The following is a 12348-nucleotide window of genomic DNA, read 5'->3' on the forward strand; positions in this document are numbered from 1 at the left end:
AATGATTTCCCACTGATTGGTAGCAATCCGGCATTGCGTGTTTCCTCTGTGTGATTGCCACTCACTTCTCAACTGTAAGTGCCGGTCTCATTTTGGTGTCCCTGCACTGGAGGCTGGGGTGAGCTTCGTACTCAGATTCAGGAATGTGGCTTTGCACGTCTGAAAGTTTTGTGGCCACTACTCATCATCTCAAGTCTTCGTTACAATGCAATTCCACCAGTCAGTACGTGCTGGGATTTGTGGGATTTTAAAAAAATGCATACAAATTATGGGATATAAGAATGTAAAAATGGCCATACTGGGTCAGGCCAAAGGTCCATCTAGCCCAGGGTCTGCCCCAGAGGGAATGAATGGAACAGGTAATCATCAAGTGATCCTTCCCCTGTTGCTCATTCACAGGTTCTGGCAAACAGAGGCTAGGGACACCATATGGCTGGCATTATGGGATGGAGAAAGTTACATGATGGGAACGTGATCTTTTTTCCTAGTCACCCCTGCACAACTTATTTATGCCCCAGCATGCATTGCCAAAATTTCCCAAAAGACACTGTGCTGGATGATGGAAATTGCAAGATGAGATACCTACCCATGGTGCACTGCACTGTGCATTAACACAAGCACTCCTGGTGAGTACGCACAGCACCGATGCAAGGTGCTAAGTATGCACGCGTGTCAGCGATATATTAACTGCAGTGGTGTTATGCTGATGTAACTTGCATCAACCAGAGTTTATGGTATAGACATGGCTTTAGGTGAAGGAGGGATGGGGTCCATTGATCTGGCTATCATTGAGCCTGCAATTTGCAATGTTGCTGCTGTATTTAGACTCCATTTTGGCCTGATTACTCTTTACTTACTGGTGAATACAAATCTGGGGAATGTGAATTTACCTTTTATATAGCTCTTTTGTGTATGCCTAGAAATTGCTGAAGTGTGGTCTGACTGGAAAGATACTCTCTAGCCATGGCTTTAACAAGAACCATTATTCTTTTAATCATCTTGTTCCTACTAAAGATTTCTCCTCCAGGGGTTTATTCACTATTATGGTTAACGCTGTCCCACCTACCTGACTTTGACCATTTGGCCTGGAAATCCAGAGAAGTCCTTGCTCTTGAGACTGAGCTTTGTCCTGTATATTTTGAATGAAGTTCTTTCCAAACTCCTGATTTTTTTTAAACAAAACACTGTTACAGTTATATTTTTCCAGAGGTGAGGGTCCTGATTCTCTCCTTCAGTGAGTGATAGTAGGAAAGTTATTGTCCAGGAACAATTAAACAGTTGTCAATTTTCAGATGAGGGATAAGAAACCATTTTTATGTCTTTATGTAATGATGAGATATTATCCATTGCTTAAAGATCTTTGTACTGTGTCTCTTGAATGACTTGCTTGTTCCTGTGTGACTCTGTTCCCGGTTGGTATAGACTTCTTCCGACAAAATGTTCTGCTGACCTGTAATGGAAATTACTGCATGGCACAGACACAGGGATCAGGGTAATAATTTTTTTCCAACCTGCGTCAGAGACAGATATTGAAATGCAGATTCACTTTGCAAAACCAGCTTAAAATGGTTTTATGTTGAGTTGGGCTGATCCTCCTATCCTTTCATATATATGGAATAGACTCAGCCTGTCAGAGGAGAAATGCCATGTGACTTATTCAGAACCAAGCTTGAACTCAAAATACCCTATAAACTACAGTCTGAAAAACAAATAATGGATATCCATAAAGAGCAACAAAAAAAAAAGTTTGTAAAAAGTTTCCCTGTACAATTTGACAAAATGAACCAGTGAATCACTCTTGGAAACTCAATGCAAGGCTGACTGTGAATACTTTAAGGGGGTGAAGTGAATGATTCACACACGGATGTCTGTGAGCAAGTTTTAAAATGTTTGTAGTTTATTTCTAGAGGTGGATATTGGGTCTTTTAGTGTATTACTGCTGCTCAGGATTTTTTTTGAGTATTTGAGATGGTTGTCATTGAACAGATGTGCTAATATTTTGCAAATGTCCTTTGGCCTTTTTCAGTCTCTAGTAAGTAAGTTTTGCATATATGATAGTGGCTCACTCTGTACATCCCATGGCATTTGTAAAGGCTATGCACAGGCTAGAGTGAGTGATTTTGGTTGGTCTGTGGGGTATATTTTCCTAGCTTATGGAGACTTTTAATTATTACTGTCATATAAAAAATTAAAAGATTTCTTCAGGGTTCTGTTTGAAGTATATTTTGAGTTAAAGCCTGGTTCCTATATATAACTCTAATTTACAGGAACATAAACTAAACTGGAGCGAAGACTGACAATAGAGGTTTTCAGCATTTATTTTCGTTACCTATGTAATGTAGATTTTTCCCCTTAGCCAGCTTATTTTGATCACTCACTGGCCATCCCCCAAGATTTATTTTGGTTTTTACATGCCCACCTCTGCTATCTCGTGACCTAAAATTTATCTATATTTCTAGTTTTTAAAAAGACATAATCATTATGAGTAAGCGGAACTAAGTGAAGGATTAATTAAATACCAAGAGTTTGAAAAGTTTAAATAAAAAAATTCCAATTGGTTATTAACCTCTGAACAATTATTTATTTATTTTAAAAATAGTGTCTATCCTATCAAGTTTGCAGTCTCAAGGCTTCTGTTTCAGGTTAGCATGTGCACTATATTAAAAGCTTGAAGTTTTGAGGTTTGATCCAGGAAGGTTTAGTAGCTTTTTTCCCCACCACAAAATTAAATGCTGCTCATGTGGGAACTAATTGTTTTGTTTGAAATCAATCTGTTTGTATGTTTATCTAGGTTCTTATTTAATGTTCATCATCATGGCATTTGAAAAGTTCTTCCTCAGGAACTGGTACAATTGCTAGTGAATGCAATCCCAGGATTTTGAGAACAGGCATCCTGGGATCCCATGGTACATTCCATTCCTGAGGATTGCATCTCTACTAATTCTGAGATTTTGGTACTAGTGATGTTTTTTATTGTATGATTTGGAAGTAAAGATTATTTGCATGTCTGTCTATTTGTCTCATTGCCTTATATATGAGTACAAAGTATATTAAATGAGGGTTTGTGGGTGGAATATTATTTAAAGTTGTATGACTCGTGATATGACATGAGATTTCAGGATTCTGTGATAATAGCAAAGTTTATCTCGGAATCTTGGGATTGCAGAATTGCTCTGCAGTGCAGACCCTCTAGTAGTCAAAGAAGCAGAATGCCCATTTCTGTATTCTGTTGCATTAGAGCAGTGGCATGGTGAGCTGTTTGGTTATCTCTGGTTACATGGAATAGACTTCCAAATAATACCAATTAATGAACATTTTTGGAAAGAATGAACTAATGAAGAAACATTTAAGCCTGAAGAAACTGAGAAGATGAAGAATAGGATTAGCCAGTCACACAGACTGCTTAAGGTATATGCCATTTGCTCTCTGTCTACATTTCACTAAAACAACTTCTCCCAACTGCTTCCTGGAGGTGAAAACCTGACATTTAACTCTGTGTTCTAGATGGTGGGTATTAACAAGTGGGCGATTCTGTTTCAGAGTTAGTGTTTCTCAGCTGGATTCACCCTCAGAGTACTAAGTCCAGACAAAGCATTAATAAGGTTTGATGGCCTTTTGCATCAGCACTTCACTCTTTATTATTCATCTAATTTATCTGAAATTGAATTTCATCTTCTTGGCATACAAAGACAATGCACTCATTTCCCTGACAGCCTGCTTTAAGATGCAGAAATAGCAGCAGGGAGGAAAGAACAATCTGCTTTCACCTCCAGGAAATTAGCAAGTCCTAACAAAAGCAATAGCAAGTCTCTATTACAACAGTTTCCTTGTGTGACATTAATTTGGATTTGCTGTGTGATAATTACAAAATGATGCTTAATGAAAAAAGAAATAAGGACCTGCTTCTTCTCCCACTGAATCCATTTCTTCATGGGCTGCTTCTCTGCCATTACCATGATATGTTTTAGAATTCAAAGGCACAGGTTGTTGCAGAACTGTGGAGTATAGCTAGGGAAAGGATCATTCAGTGGCCATGAAAACCCAGTCCTGGATGCACAATTATTTCCAGACCAACTTCCTGAGAAGATGACAGGGAAAAAAAAGTATAATACAAGTGACAAAATGTTGATGGGCTCTGCAGCAGGGAGGTCTGTTCCCTGCGCAGCTGTAGAATCTGAAATGAACTGGCAGACTTTGCAAGAGTAGCATTCTCCAGCTGTCAGTAACTAACAAGTCTTGTTTTTCCTCCAAAGATTTAAGGAGGCTGAAGACTGCAGTATAACAGCTGTGGACCTTAGTATATTGGAGTATTTACTCTTGCATAGGCCAGAGGGCATTGCATTCCCTGGTGGTCATGGTGATTTGGGACTAACAGGCCTTGAGTAGGGTCACCAGTGACAATTCCACAGCTTTTGCTTTGGACTCAGTTGTAATCACTTTTGAGAGATTCGTCTGGGAGGTTCAGTTAGTCTCCTGATGCCACTGGCTGCCATCGAATTGTATCATGCTCATGAATAATATATTGTTACTTAGATAGACACCTTATGTGATCTTCCTTGGTTTCCTAGGTGTAAGATTGGTTACATTCAGCCTGGGTAGTTAACACAAGAGTTCCATAACATTCTTTATTCTTTTCATTGAGTATTTTTTGTGGGTGTACAGGTACACAGAAGTGTCAGCAAGTGTAAGCAAACAAAGGACATCAGAGCTGGCATAGAGCACGGGTTTCTTGCAGAACAGATAATAGAATAATAGAAATGCAGGACTGAAAGTGACCTTGCGAATTCATCAAGTCCAGCTCCCTATGCTGTGGCAAGACCAAGTAAACTGAAATCACCCCTTACAGCTCTTTGTCCAGCCTGTTTTAGAAAGCCTATTCCATAACTTAATTACTCTTGTAAGGAAAGTTTTTCCTAGTATCTAACTTAAATCTCCCTTGCTGCAGATTAAGCCCATTACTTCTTGTCCTAGCTTCAGTGGACATGGAGAACAGTTGATCACCCTCCTCTTGATAACAGCCATTAACATAGTTGAAGACTGTTTCAGGTTCCCACCTAAGTCTTTTATGTCAAAAGCCTTACTAAAATCAAGATATATCATATCTACAGCTTTCCTTCTATCCACTGGGTCAGTAACCTTGTCAAAAATGGAAATTATGTTGATTTGGCATGATTTGGATCTTGATAAATCCATGCTGACTATTCCTTATAACCCTAGTATGCTCCAAGTGCTTACAAATAGATTGTTCAATAATTTGTTCCAGTATCTTTCCAGTTATTGAAGTTAGGCTGATTGGTCTATAACTCCCTGGGTAATCTTTGTTCCCTTTTTTAAAGATATGTTTGCTCTTGCTCTTCTCCAGTCCTCTGGGACCTCACCCATCCTCCAGGATTTCTCAGAGACAGCTGCTAATGGTTTTGCGATTTCAGCTAGTTTCTTAAATACCCTATGATGAATTTCATCAGGACCTGCCATCTATAATGTATCTTGCCCTGTTTTGGCTTGCATTCCTTCTATCTTGTTGTTAATATTAATTGTTTTGAATAGCTGATCACTGTTAACCTTTTTAGTGAAGAATGAAACAAAATAGTCATTAAACAACTTAGCTTTCTTGATGTCATCAGCTATTAGCTCTCCTTTCCTGCTGAGTAGAGAACCTATGGTTTCCTTCATCTTTCTCTTGCTCCTAATCTATTTAAAGAACCTCTTCTTTGTGCCTTAGCCTTTCTGATTTTGTTCCTACCTGCTTATACTATTCTTTTGTAGGCATCCTTTGCCATTTGTTCCAGTTGTTGTAGGATTCCATATTTTGATTTTCAGGTCATTAACTCCTGATGGAGCAATATTGGTCTTTTACTATTCTTCCTCTTTCCCTTACATGGGGATAGTTTGCAGTTGTCATTCACAAAGTTATGCAGACTGCCCATATACATGCCTCATTGCTTCATATGCCTGCCCTGTGTTGACATCTAATCAACTGCAGGAGTCATGCCTTTCAAACCAATGGGAATGAACTCAGGCAAGTCAGAAATGGTGTAAGAACCTAGAATTTGCACCCCACTTTGAAAAGTGTATACATACTTAGTGTATAGCCAAACTCACCGCCTCCCTTGGATTGACTTCACTTATAACATCATCCATGTGTTCCAGATGCTAGATTCCTTTGCCCAGAAAGCCACTGTCATCTCCTGTCTAGCTAGGATATGGATAATGACCTGCACCTGTTACAGCGAGTCAGCAAGAATCAGTCAGCAGTTGTATGCAGGGGGCTAACATGAAGGTTGAGAAGAAGCCTCCCACTCTGTCAGAATATGTCTATTTGAGAATATTGTTCTGTGGACAGTTAAACTGGTTGCTGACCTACAGGTTCTGTTCCCATCTGTAATGTGGATGTATGATCACCCTGGCTATATTTTTGTTATACCAACCTTTGGGTAAAATGCTGCATTAGCTATGTTAATGTTGAAAATAAAGGAAATCCTAGAAATTCATATAAAGTCATAGATATACTTGGTAGCAAATAAAATAACTTTGTTTTGCTAAATTTTTAGTCCAGATCAAATGGTTTGAAAATACCTGTTTTTTTCTTTTCAAAACTGAAGCACATCAAAACTAGCCCCAAAACAAAATCAAATGATAATCAGTTGCATTGTGCATAAAAGCTTAAAAGCAGTAGTTCAGTTCATGTAGTCTGGAATTAACATAATGCATATTCCTTAATTGATCTCTTGTTTTCTTAAGACATCTTCATACATCGCTAATGAATGCTCTATAGAGATACTGTTCACAGGTACAGACCTGCAGTGCACTGCTGTTGATGCAAATGCTGAACTGTTAAGTGTAAGCCAAAGCTGCATGTGGTCTGTGGCACATGTATGTTCTAGCTGACTTTGCAAACTCTTTTTGTTTACTGTTGCTGACAAGGCAAGCCTTTGTTTTTGGATTCCTATTTTCTTCACTTTGAAGCATTATGTACACAGTATGCCATCAAGATAACTGCTGTTGGTTAATGGTGAAGAAAACATTGGCTCCTCCAAATATTCAGATGGAGAACTGTTATATACTGTGTTGTTCACCCCATCATGTCTGTTTGACAGTTGAATGTGTTATTTCATCAACATACTTCAAGGATCTGTCCAAGTCAGGAGATTCTTTAGTTCATCAAAGAAAAAATAGGATGGGTAATGGAAGGAGAAATATCTGAACACTCAGATACTATGGTGGTGGGGGCCACAGAAGTGCCTACATAGCATTTCTGATACTTAGGTTATGTGAATCCAAATTAGCTTTATTAATATTCTGTCCTGGCAAAGCTCCTGATCAGTTTTTTTTTCTTTTCTTCTCCTTTTGCCGGAAGCCAATGAATTTCAGAAGGTGATTCTGAGGAAACAACTGCCACACTCCAAAGGGAGCAACAGGTACTGGTACATGATAAACACTAGGGTCTAGCAGATTTGGAGCCAGGAGATTTGGGTTCTGTTCCAACCTGTGCTATTGACTCACTCTGTAAACTTGACCTTAAAAATGAACCTATGTTTGTCTCGTTTATAGGATCAGTAAAATGTGGCTGATAATACTTACCCAGCTTTGTACAGAACATTGACATCCCTGGATGAAAGGTATTGGATAAATGCTAATGTTATTGTGATTCATTTCTTCCAGACAGTTGTCCTGAGTAGTATGTTCCTTACAGAGTAAGCAGTAAAATGGCTGTGATAAAGAGACATTTGCTTTAAAATTGTAGCTGGCATTGGCTGTGACATATTGTTAGTTTGCCTTTCCATATGTGAGAGTTGTCTTTCAGGCCTGTAGTTACAGGATTCCTTGAAATTCCTGCAGTCAAAGACCACAGCTTGTCATGATGGGTTCCAGCCACAATATCTCAGAGTTTCTGTCACACTTTAAACAGATCAGAGTAAGAATATTCAGAACACATGGTACCAATCTCCCACCTCGGTAGTCTCATCACCCACAACAGACAAGGCCGGGCATAGGGACTCTGTTTCCAACTTCTTTTTACACTTCACAGAGGTCAGGCAGGTTGAATTTCCTTAGCTGGTGAACAACGCAGATTAGTCCCATATTCTTTAGACTGCAACCTCTGTGTGTTTTTTTTCATGGCTGGATGATCCAGGGTATGAAGAGGAATAGTTGCTGAGATAAATGCCTCTGTCAGATTCAACAACTCAATGTGGCAATGTTCTCATTGAACTGCATATCTCCTGCATGGTCCATTGCCTGTTCACTTCCCTCTCCTCATCATTTTAAATTTTTTGCAGTTTAGGCTTGTGTGAAGAGATTGCTAGATATTTGTTACAACTACAATAACTTTCCTTGAATAGTCAGTGGAAATGGAGCAAAAATTGTTGCACACATCGCTGTCCACTGCCACCTTTCTTATGCACAGCCATGTATTCCTCTGCAGCCAGCTTGATGACATGATCTAATAGACATAAATGTTGGGAGAAAAAATAGGTCTCTCCCTAAGCAAAACATTATTGTCTAACATAACTTCAAAACTATTTTTTTTTGCAATGTTACTTGTTTGATAAACTACATAACAAAGATGCTAGAGGAGCTAGAAACTGCAGGGCAAAATTCAATGGGGTTTTGTGCCACTAAGGCCTGCAGGATTGAGCCAGCACAGAAGGCCCCAATTCTAGAGGCCTCTGATATAATCAAAATCCATTTAGATTGAAAGTACCAGGATCCTGGCAGTCATTGAAGGTGGGGCATTCAGATGAGTTTAGAGGTGAAGGAATGAAATGAGATTTGGTGGGGGGCAGGTGAGATCCAGCAGCTTGGAGCCCTGATGGCAGAATGCTTGTCAGTGGTGACAGGTTTCAGAGTAGCAGCCGTGTGAGTCTGTATTCGCAAAAAGAAAAGGAGTACTTGTGGCACCTTAGAGACTAACAAATTTATTAGAGCATAAGCTTTCGTGAGCTACAGCTCACTTCATCGGATGCATTTGGTGGAAAAAACAGAGGAGAGATTTATATACACACACACAGAACATGAAACAATGGGTTTATCATACACACTGTAAGGAGAGTGATCACTTAAGATAAGCCATCACCAGCAGCGGGGGGGGGGGGGGGGGGAGGAGGAAAACCTTTCATGGTGACAAGCAAGTTAGGCTAATTCCAGCAGTTAACAAGAATATCAGATTTCAGAGTAGCAGCCGTGTTAGTCTGTATTCGCAAAAAGAAAAGGAGTACTTGTGGCACCTTAGAGACTAACAAATTTATTAGAGCATAAGCTTTCGTGAGCTACAGCTCACTTGAAGTGAGCTGTAGCTCACGAAAGCTTATGCTCTAATAAATTTGTTAGTCTCTAAGGTGCCACAAGAATATCAGAGGAACAGTGGGGGGTGGGGTGGGGGGGGAGAAATACCATGGGGAAATAGGTTTACTTTGTGTAATGACTCATCCATTCCCAGTCTCTATGCAAGCCTAAGTTAATTGTATCCAGTTTGCAAATTAATTCCAATTCAGCAGTCTCTCGTTGGAGTCTGTTTTTGCAGCTTTTTTGTTGAAGGATAGCCACTCTTAGGTCTGTAATCGAGTGACCAGAGAGATTGAAGTGTTCTCCAACTGGTTTTTGAATGTTATAATTCTTGACGTCTGATTTGTGTCCATTCATTCTTTTACGTAGAGACTGTCCAGTTTGGCCAATGTACATGGCAGAGGGGCATTGCTGGCACATGATGGCATATATCACATTGGTAGATGCGCAGGTGAACAAGCCTCTGATAGTGTGGCTGATGTGATTAGGCCCTATGATGGTATCCCCTGAATAGATATGTGGACAGAGTTGGCAACGGGCTTTGTTGCAAGGATAGGTTCCTGGGTTAGTGGTTCTGTTGTGTGGTGTGGGGTTGCTGGTGAGTATTTGCTTCAGATTGGGGGGCTGTCTGTAAGCAAGGACTGGCCTGTCTCCCAAGATCTGTGAGATAATCACATCAGCCCACTATCAGGGGCTCGTTCACCTGCGCATCTACCAATGTGATATATGCCATCATGTGCCAGCAATGCTCCTCTGCCATGTACATTGGCCAAACTGGACAGTCTCTACGTAAAAGAATGAATGGACACAAATCAGACGTCAAGAATTATAACATTCAAAAACCAGTTGGAGAACACGTCAATCTCTCTGGTCACTCGATTACAGACCTAAGAGTGGCTATCCTTCAACAAAAAAGCTTCAAAACCAGACTCCAACGAGAGACTGCTGAATTGGAATTAATTTGCAAACTGGATACAATTAACTTAGGCTTGAATAGAGACTGGGAATGGATGAGTTATTACACAAAGTAAAACTATTTCCCCATGGTATTTCTCCCCCCCACCCCACCCCCCACTGTTCCTCTGATATTCTTGTTAACTGCTGGAATTAGCCTACCTTGCTTGTCACCATGAAAGGTTTTCCTCCTTTCCCCCCCCCCCCGCTGCTGGTGATGGCTTATCTTAAGTGATCACTCTCCTTACAGTGTGTATGATAAACCCATTGTTTCATGTTCTGTGTGTGTGTATATAAATCTCTCCTCTGTTTTTTCCACCAAATGCATCCAGTGAAGTGAGCTGTAGCTCATGAAAGCTTATGCTCTAATAAATTTGTTAGTCTCTAAGGTGCCACAAGTACTCCTTTTCTTTTTCTCAGTGGTGAGTGTGCAATGGTAAAAAATAGATGAAGCCTCCCTTTTAAACAGGGGGTCTGTAAGTGGACAGTGCAGCTCAGAGAGTGGCTGGTGCCAGCTGCAAGAGGGGGTGGAGTTAGTGCAGGCAGGGTGTATCCTGCTACATCTTCACTGCAGCTTCTACTGGGTATTGTGTCTTCAAGTGGAAATTAAAGCTGCTCCCCTATCCTAAGTGAAACCCCAAAGAAGGGCAAATAATGGTATTGCTGTCTGCTCTCCCTTAGGTGAATACATCTGGTAGAGTTGGCCAGGCTGGCAGGGAGGTGTAATTTCTCTTAACAGGCAAGGTAGAATCTGTCCCTGTTTTATTATTGTAGGGTTGCTTATTAGTAATAGACTGTTTGCATAAGAAAAAAAGTAACAGAGTCATTGCAACAAGGAGAAGAAGAAAAAAAGCAGCATTGACCAATCTATTTCACATTCCATGTGGAATAACTAAGAGGAAAGGCAGTCTATATTGGCCTAGATAAGAATCAAATTCACTAGAGGCAGAGAGGGAAAGGTGCATTCTAAGGACTTAAGACATGGAAGTGCAATAGATTGCAGTTGGGAAAATCTGCCTTGGCATCTAGAACTGGACAAACAACTACTTGAACTAGAGACTAGGGCTGCAAAGGAGATGATTGAAGAGTCTAAATGATTGTTTTGTCATTCAGATGTTTTGTAAAACCGAACAGAACTACAACTGCAAAACAGTCAATTTTTTGGCTGGCATAAGCACATTTGTCGAATGATTATCCCTGAGTTGGTGAGGGTGCCATTTCTAGTCCAGGTTTCAGAGTAGCAGCCGTGTTAGTCTGTATTCGCAAAAAGAAAAGGAGTACTTGTGGCACCTTAGAGACTAACATTTATTAGAGCATAAGCTTTCGTGAGCTACAGTAAATGCATCCGATGAAGTGAGCTGTAGCTCACGAAAGCTTATGCTCTAATAAATTTGTTAGTCTCTAAGGTGCCACAAGTACTCCATTTCTAGTCCAGTGATTATCCCTGAGTTGGTGAGGGTGCCATTTCTAATCACTTACCTTGGATGTGCTGCATACATTGTTTGAGCCAGTAATCTGATTCTGTACTCTGTTTTCTAATGGGACACAGACAAACAAGTATATGTAATTGGGGGGAGAGTTTGCTACAGCTTCCAAAACAAGTTCATTGCCACTTCTGCTAAAGCAGCAGCTCTATTCTCTCCTGCCAATAGTGACTCAATTACACTTCACTTAGTTTTAGCACTCTCTCTCTCTTTGTCTGTCTCTCTCAGTGCTCTCATACTTGCAAGGCTAAATCCTGCATACCTTAGTTATGTGAGAAATCCTATTGACTTTAAAATTCAGGATTAGGGCCAAAATATTGGAACGATACCCTCTCATTGCCAATGTTCATTTAAATGAGAGAGATTTTTTTAAGTTTAAAAATGTTTCAATTAACTGTAATAAACAACCAGTTCCACAAGAAGATACAGAAATGTACACCCTATGCTAGTGGTTATTCTATCATTAGGTTATACCAAGGCAGTAGCAAAAGTGAACTTCTGTATCACTACACTGGTTAACCAGAAGTCAAAATGCAGCCCTTAGGCATTCCAGCCCTTGGCTCACCACCTAGACACTAGACTTGATGATGAATGGTTACTGAAAACCAATTTAATCAGATATAGA

This window comes from Dermochelys coriacea, chromosome 5, assembly GCF_009764565.3.
Source record: "Dermochelys coriacea isolate rDerCor1 chromosome 5, rDerCor1.pri.v4, whole genome shotgun sequence".
Taxonomy (NCBI): domain Eukaryota; kingdom Metazoa; phylum Chordata; order Testudines; family Dermochelyidae; genus Dermochelys; species Dermochelys coriacea.